Genomic DNA, 8,783 nt, shown 5'->3' on the forward strand with positions numbered 1-8,783 from the left:
TGCATCACAGAACAACCCCGGAGAAAAGAATCCGAAGGCTGCAGAGGGGCTCTGCTCATGCATGGGCACCCTCTCACATAAAACCCAGCAACCTGCCTTCAGGATTGATAAGGCCTGCTATAGGGGTGACTGATATGTTTATGTGCAGTGATAAGGTAGATATAGTGAACCTATATCTAAGTAAGGGGTGCATGCACCACCTTACACAGGTTGCAGTGGCAGACCTGTGGTGTCAATTTGAGTGGCCTCTCAGTGGTGGTACAATACATGCTGCAGCCCCTGGGAGGCCTCTGGGGTGCCTATGCCCTAGGTACATAGTATAGCATATACTAGGGACTTATAAGGGTACTCCAGAATCCAATCTGGAGTGTACCTGAAGTACATGAGCAACCAATTTAGGAAGAAAGCAGATAGACTGGGGTCCTGATTAGCAGGATCCCAGTCAAACTAAGTCGAAAACCAGTAAAACACCAGGACAAAAGTGGGGGTAACCATGCAGTCAGATTCCACCTTCCTACAGGAGTCACTAATATTATCTCTGCTCTGATGACTGGCCTCATTGCAGACTGCATCCCCTTTCAGCTCCGGTGCCCCTAAGTCTGTTCCCCGACATCCATGGACACTTTCTGGTTGAACTTTGGTGGCGACGGAGTCTATGGACTGGGGTTTGTCTTCATCATCATGTCAGTGATACCGACTTTGTGACAAAAATGAGGCTGTAGCATTCCACTCCTCTATTTGCTGCTTCCGGACGGCTTCTGCCCTCTGCATCATGCCCTGGAGGACACCTTCCACTGTCCCCCGCAAGTCTTTGCCACATCCACCTTGTACATCGATGCGGACCCGCTCACCACTTCATGTGCCCCTATCTCACTGCACCACAAGTCACTGTCCTGTGCCGGTGTGCCTGTGCCGGCCGCAGTGCATCCGGGGCCACTAACTCTGTGCAGCTCAAGTCAGGGACCCTGTCTGCTGAGATATTGGATGGTCTCTGAGACGGTGGCCTTGGGTCATCAAGGCCATGTGTCTGTGGCCCTCCGCTGCCCGTTGCCTCCGGCCTCAACTGCAGTCCACCAGGTCTCACACATCAATTTGAGTCCTGACCGGCCCTGATGTCGCATCACCGCAGGAGGCACATGCCACCACCGCCAGGACCACCTCCAGGCAACGATTGCCAGAGTCTAAAGTGTTTTACTGCCAGACTATCAGAGTTGGTCACACCTGTTGTGGATGCCATTGTCTGCCTGATACCCTGCTCAGCACTCCAGCTGCCACTGACACAGGGCACCACAACTCATGCACCATTTTTGATTGAGTTGTGTGCTGTGGAGACCTCACGCAGCAATGTCACCTCATGCAGTGTGTGAGACCTGGGACGATGATGAGGAAGATGATGCAGGTGTAACACACACCACTGCAGCTGCATCAGGTATTTACCGAAAGGACACAATCCTAGACATTTTCTTCACATGAGCAAGCTCAGCTCTAGTGCCCCAACATCAGTGCACTGCAACTCACGGATACTTCTGTTTAAATGTTGGGTGACCTCTGTACTTGCTCCGGCTACCAACATGATGCTCCGCAATTGTCTCTGTAATGCTTGGTGTTCTCTGTTTCCGTATTCATGGTGTTCACTGTTCAAATTGTTGCCAGCATCAGCAACTCCGTGTGGGCTGGCTTACACTCACCCCACACGCATCCAGCACAGGCATCACTGTACCAGTGTCCCTGCCAATAAAGTAGCCGGGCGCACATGCCCGTAGCCAGTTCCACAAACTATCTGTGTGTCCGTGTGGTCATGATGTATGCATGAGGGTCCCTGGGCCTACTACATTACATTGTGCTGTGTACAGCAGACGCAACCATGTCACCGCTGATAGCGGGAAAGACCTTGGACATGCAGTTTGTCATCACCCGCTCAATATGTGGGAGGAGTGGACTGTGCTGTCGTACGGAGGTCCAGCATGGGGATGTGAATGATGATTACTGGGCTCTGTGCGTAGTTCATTGCAGGAAGTGTGCATGTGTCTCTGTTGAGGTGTGTGTCTCTGTTGTGGGGTGTAGGTGGTCCCTGCTGGGACTTGAACACCCACGTGTGTGATCTAGTTCGGCTGCCATGTGCTCTGGCCCCACCCGCACCTGTTCGGCCACCTCCTTTTGGCATTCTGACATCTGGCATTGGAAAGCGATGTGTGCCGAGGTGGAGTGTTGGGAGCCAGCTGTGGAGGAGAGTGCTCCTGCTGTGTGGTCTTTGCAGGGGCTGGTGTCTCCTCTAAGTAGCTTGGCTGCACTGGCCTGGGGGTGGGTTGCCTGAGATGTCCATGGGCTTTTGTAGTGTGTCAGTGTCGAGGGTGTGGTGGTCCTCTCCAGCATCACTGATAAGTAATCTGGTATGATCTGTTGGAGGTGACATTGTGTTGACATGTGTTGTCGCATTCTTCTGGTTTACAAGCAGATTGTATGACGATGTTCATTGTGACTGTTTCGGAGGTGCTGTATGTTTGATGCGGGACAGTGGACATTTGGACTACATGTTGTAGGTGAGGTTGTACACGTACTTTTCCATCTCGCAGTTTCCTGCTATTTTGGATGTGATTGGCCTGTTTCTGCACATGAGTGGACCCAGTTGTGTCCTCTGTTCTGCAGTGTCAGTGTTGCACTTTTTACCACATTGTCGTCGGATGTGCTGTTATTGCTATGTGTGTGTGCTGCAGTGTGCCACGGGGATCAGGGACCTGATCCAGGGTCATTGTGGTTATGCAGTGTGCTACATGTCGTTGTGCATGTGTGCCATTTTGCCCATCTCCCCCCATCCACCCAGTCCCTGGTCGTTAATCACCCGGTTGATGTTGTCAGTTCCTATCGAGCTGTGTCCAGGACTCCCGACTCCTTGCGCCGTCTCCACCCTGATGACTGTGGCCTCTATTTCCTCCAGCTCCTCCTGTGGCACAGGACTCCCACCTCCTGTCACCATTGCTTCCTTACTGTTGGCAACACGTTTGTACTTAGTTTGGCTTTTCACATCGTGCCAGTGCCTCTTGTCCTCCTCCATAGGCCTCCTCGACACTCCGACTGCGTTCACGTTTATCATATTGTCGTTCAGTGGACGGTGGTGGTCTGTCACTTCCGTGACGCTGATCTGGTTTTTCTGCGGACTGCACCCCGTCTGCCTCTTCCTCTTCTCCTGGGCGTTCCCCGACCATGAGGTTCTTTGGTAGGGGTCCTTTTATTTTTTGTTGTTGCTTTTATGGCACATTTTCCCGCATGACGCGTGGGAATTGCAGGCCTGTCACTGATTATCGCAGGTTTTTTTTATTTTGGTTGGCCTCATTGCTACTTTTTTGTGTTGGTGTTTCACATTTTTGCGGTGTTGTGTTTGACACGGTCCTTTGATGCGTTATCGTGTGACTATCGCATGGTGCCGCCAGGTTGAGAATACTGCATTAACACGGCGTTGTTTTCCTGCGATAGACCGCGATATGCAAAGTTGCGCTAAGCTAAATTTGCGATGGTTAACACACGTTCTTGAGAATATCCCCCTCAGTGTTGTATTGTGTTGGGCCAACAGCTGGCAGTTTGGATGGTTTTGTGCATCTGAAGCATGAATGGCGTGAGAATGAACTGTAAAGTGGTTGGTGCCTTGACGTGGCTTTACAGCTCACAAGCTGTAAGTCCGTGGTTCTTTGATCTAATGTTGAAATATTATCAATTACTTTTGTGGATTTTATTTCATAAAGTCAGTGCTGAATAAAGTTTTATCTATGAACCATGTACTTACCCTCGTGCCAAATCCAACCAGTATGCCTCTGATTGATTAGTGGATGGGTGTGCAGTAGTGTTTTGGTGTTTTCCTTTGCTTTTTACCGTCAGTGCTTACTCTCCCAGTAAGTTTTTCCTTCCTTCCGTGTTCGTCGTCCGTCTTCTCTTTTTGCCTCTCTTGACTTCCTGCTTCTTGTCCTTTTTCTCCTTCCTTTGCCCTCTGGGATTGGTTCCCTTCTCTTGAGTCACTGCCTCCCTGCTATGACATGTGATACCCTGGGGAGCGATAGTAAGTGTCATGTTTCTGTTGTTTTCAGATGGAATCCAGGTGCGGAAAGCGGATTCACCCTCATCCTTTCAGGTACGTGCAGGGCGTTGGGCAGAGCCCTCTTCCCTAGTTGTCTTACTAGTAAGATCAAGTTACATGGATATATTGACAAGAAATCTGCATTTACCTGGTCTATACCTTTCCGGTGTTGTGTATGAAAACGGATAGGTTGTAGGGATACTCTATCATTATTGCCTTTATCACTGGCTAGTTATTCAAGAGGGGCATGATCTGTGGATAGGGTAAATTATCACCCCTCCAAGTAGTACCTCAAGGTCTCTATTGTCCACATGATGGCCAAGGCTTTTTTTTCTATAGCCGCATAGTTCTTCTCCCGGGAAAGAGTTTATGGCTTATGTACATGATTGCTTTTTTTCCGCATTGGGATTCCTTTGTGAAAAGACAGTCCCAAGACCACAGTCTGAGGCATCAGTTTGCAATACAAAGGGTTGATTATTATCTGGACTGGTTAGTACATGAACAATGGGTGGAGGGTCCTAGGAAACATTTTTAAAGACCTGGCAAGGATTGCATCCCCAATCTAGCAATTAAATACAACATAAATCCTTGGGTGTACGTTATCTGAACAAAAACAAGACAGACATACACAAAGGCACTATGACAATCCCAACTGGGGGAAGATCCCTTAAGGACAAAATCCCTCACCCACCTATGGTGGCATGCTTCATCATTTGGGATTCTCCTCCCAGAGGAAAAAACCTAGTTCCTCTGAGGGCTACAACCCCCTCTCTGAGAGGGAGGACCTCAGGGATGTTTTTCAACTACTCTAGCTGGATCTGCTAGACTCTACAAATGTGACTACTAGTATGGGTGAGAGCACAGCGCAAAAAAAGGATGAAAGTGAGTGAAGTGATAAAACTGGCTAGAGAGAACCAAACATGGAGGTTTATTCTGGAGTTCTCGCTGTCAGGATTAAAAAACATTTAATGGATTTAAACCGCACGTGTAGATTGATAGATTATGGTCGACATGTTTCAGCCATATGGCCCCTACATCGGGCCAGGATTTCTTCAGGACCTCTAAGATTCTGCTGCTAAGTGATATGTGTAACAAAAAGCTAAAAGCTTTTTGGTGAAAACCCGGAACCAGAAATACTTGCGGTTCCTTTTCTGTGAATGGTAATAGTACCTGGTGGAAAACAAATAGAAAACAGACATAGGCCTTAGACAAGCGAACCCACGTAAAAACATCAGATAATTAGGCAGTGAGGAAGTGACACAAATGCCTCCTCCTGCAGAGTGCACCACAAAAGTGTCTATACATAAAAAGTGTCATCCTTACCCATAACGACTGGGTACGTTGCAAACCTCAACCTGGCCATAGCTCAGTGGAGAGGCACCACTCTATGGAGGAATAGTATATACAGTGTGCTCATATCAGATAGGATCACAAAAGATATCAGTCATACTGATACAGTTAAAGCATAACAACACCAAATCTAGTCGTAAGAGCAACAGACTCAGAGAGAACAGCATATATGTAATATGTATACAATGATATCACAAACCTCTTATGTCTATCAAAAGACAGGGTACGCTAAAAAATGTAAAATAATCTGTGATGTGTTAGAAGGATGGGCAGCCCTTAAACAGAGTGTACCATTGGCGAGGATTATGCTAACAGATTAGAAAGATAATCCAATCAGATATCAGTAGTTAAATGCACAACCCTCAAAGTTACTCAAAGAAAAAGCTATCTAACGGCTAGGTTTAACAGGAGACAGACCAGGCTGTCATGAAAAGTAGCCAGAGCCCCATGAAGGCCAAAAGGTATTAACGTGAACTGAGCCATCGGGGGTAGAGAAAGCAGTTTTCTCCTTGTCCTGACTTCTGAGAGGGACCAGCCAGTAACCTTTGCAAAGGTCTAGCGTGCTAATGAATTTCGCCTTTCCCATTAAAGGGTAGGTGTCAAACTTTGAGATTTTATTGACTTCCAGAAAGTCTATACAGGACGTATACTGGTCCATCTGGATTAAACACTAACATAATTGGGCAGTTCCATTCGCTTATTGAGGGTTCGATGATGGCCATGAGTAACATCTGTTAAACCTCTTGTTTGATCGTACTTCTTCTGGCATACTATAGGGACTTTAACAAACCTTTTCTCCTGGATTGGTTTGTATGGTATGTTCTAAAAGGGTTGTTTTTCCCAGAAGGAGAGAGAATACCCCTTTTAGGGGTTGAAGGTTTTGGGACAATTCTTGTTTTAAAGGTTTTGGGAGCTCTGGTCTATGCCCTGGTAGAAAAGAGGAATTTCTTATCGGGGTATACCCATCAGTACTGGGAGAGTTCCCTCCCATTTCTTTCAATAGATTTATGTGGTATATTTGGGAAGTTCCACAATTGGGATCAAGCTCAAAGTGATATGTGACAGCAGTCACTTTCTCCAGAACTACATAATGCCCTTGCCACTGACCCAGCAGTTTATGATCTGAAGAGGCCATCATCAGAAGGACAGAGTCACCCACAGAAAATGATCGGTCCTTTGTTTTCTTATCATACTGAATTTTATGAGCTGCCTGAGCCTCCTCCAAATTGGCTCTGACAATAGTTCAAATCTGCCCTATTTGGGTTTTAAGGTCGGATACATATTCCACGAGTGGTTCTGCTCCATCCTTCTTCTTCTTCCACTCCTACCAGGCCATGTTTAATAACGAATGTGGCTGTCTGCCATATAAGAGTTCAAATGGGGAATATCCGGTGCTTTTTTGTACTTTGCACTGTGTGGCGAACAAAGCAAAGTGTAGTATTTCCTCCCATTTCCTAGTTTCTAACTCAGGGGTACTCTGGCAGGTTTACTACAGATATTTTTCTGGCAAATGGGGCTTTCACAACAGTATTCCTTAACCTGTTGGTAAATGCCAGACCAATAGAACTTTTCTACTATGGCTTTCTCTGTTTTCTTGTTGCTAACATGGCCCCCTAAAAGATGACTGTAGGCTAGGAACAGGACTTTATGCAGGGAAGGACCAGGCACCAATAATTGGCTTTTGAGAGATCCCACCCTTCCAATATAGTAGATAGTCTTTAAGGAAAAATTGGGGATCTACTTGAAGGGGATCTTCTTGATCAGTGGCTGTACTCCAAGCCTCATGAAGAATGGGGTCTTCTCTCTGTACAGCATGAAAGTTTTTATCTGTTTCCCATAGGGGCTCATCCTTCAAGACTGGAAAAGACCCAGAAAGGGCCTTTCTTCTGTTCTCTTTTCTGGGTTTTGGAGAGAGGCCACTCATGATCCACATCCTTTGAGAAGGGGGCTGTATTTCACCATGCCTCTCCCTCTTTTTCTGTCTCCTGAATCAGACTATTCAGACATAGATAATCCTTTCCTACGATCAATTAATCAGGTGGTTAATGTATCAAACCTACTTTTAGTGAAACCGCAGGATCAGATTGTCGTTGTACGGATACATTTGTGATGGGGTAACTCTTCAAGTCCCCGTGTGCACACTGGATAGTAACGCTCCCAGTAGTATGGATTACTCCTCCATGAAGACTTTGAGGGTGTAACACAGACTGTATCTACTAATGCCGTGATGGGTTGTCCATTAATGGATAGCTGACGGTGGAAGGGGGGTCTTATATCCTTGGTAGACGAATAAAGTGATCTCACAACTCCTATGTCCATTGGTTCCTCTTTCTGTGGACACAATCTGGCTATGTGGCCAATACCTCCACAATGGAAGCACTGAGGACATGGGGTAGGGAGTCTGAAGATTGGCCTGGGCAGAATGGTGACAATCTGTGGTTTCTTTATTGGGTTGGATCTCAGTGGTCTGGGACACCCACTTCCTCCATGTCTCCATGAAGGCAATATATCATTTTCTATCTAAGAGACTGACCAGCCTTTGGGAACATACACAGATGTTACTTGCCATGACTGAACTTATTATGCACAGCAACATTGTCCTTTTTAAAGATGAGTGGTTCAAACAAATACAAGGTGTAGCATGAGCTTCATATTTTCGTCTGCTTATGCCAATCTTTTTATGGGTTGGCTGGAGGAGGTGATGATCTGATGCTCGACGGGCAGTCATTGGAATGAGCACATCCTCTACTGGGGGTGGTTCATCGATGACTGCTTTATGATATGTACAGGCACTGAGCAATCATTACAGGATTTCATTAACTATTTGAATGACAACGACATTAACATTAGGTTTACCACCTATTTGAGTGCAACTAGTGTTGTATTCCTTGATGTGGAACTATACATCAAGGAACACCGAATACAGAGTAAGATGTATTGCAAACCCACATCCTGCAATTCCGTCCTGCATGCGAAGAGTGCCCACCCCTGACATGAGATTGAGGCAATTCCTTTCGAGGAGAAGTTCAGAGCAAGACAGAATTGCAGTGAAGAACTGTACTTTTTAACATCTATTAATGATATGGAGAAATGTTTTATTCAGAGACAAAACATGATTTACAAATAGCTAAGGAAAGGGCCCTGAGAACCAAACTCATTTCTACTCTGAAACCCGCCAAAAGCAAAAGACGTAAATTAGGATGCTTACAGAGTACTCACACATGTGCACTACTCTTCGCAAGAGCCTTAATAAACACTGGCATATCTTGAAAGCGGATACAACCCTGCAGGATTTTGTGACAGGTAAGCCACAGATTACGTATCGCAGAGGCAGAACGCTTAGCATGATACGGAGTCCTAGCTATCC

The sequence above is a fragment of the Triturus cristatus genome, unplaced genomic scaffold, assembly GCF_964204655.1.
Source record: "Triturus cristatus unplaced genomic scaffold, aTriCri1.1 SCAFFOLD_491, whole genome shotgun sequence".
NCBI classification, from domain to species: Eukaryota; Metazoa; Chordata; class Amphibia; order Caudata; family Salamandridae; genus Triturus; species Triturus cristatus.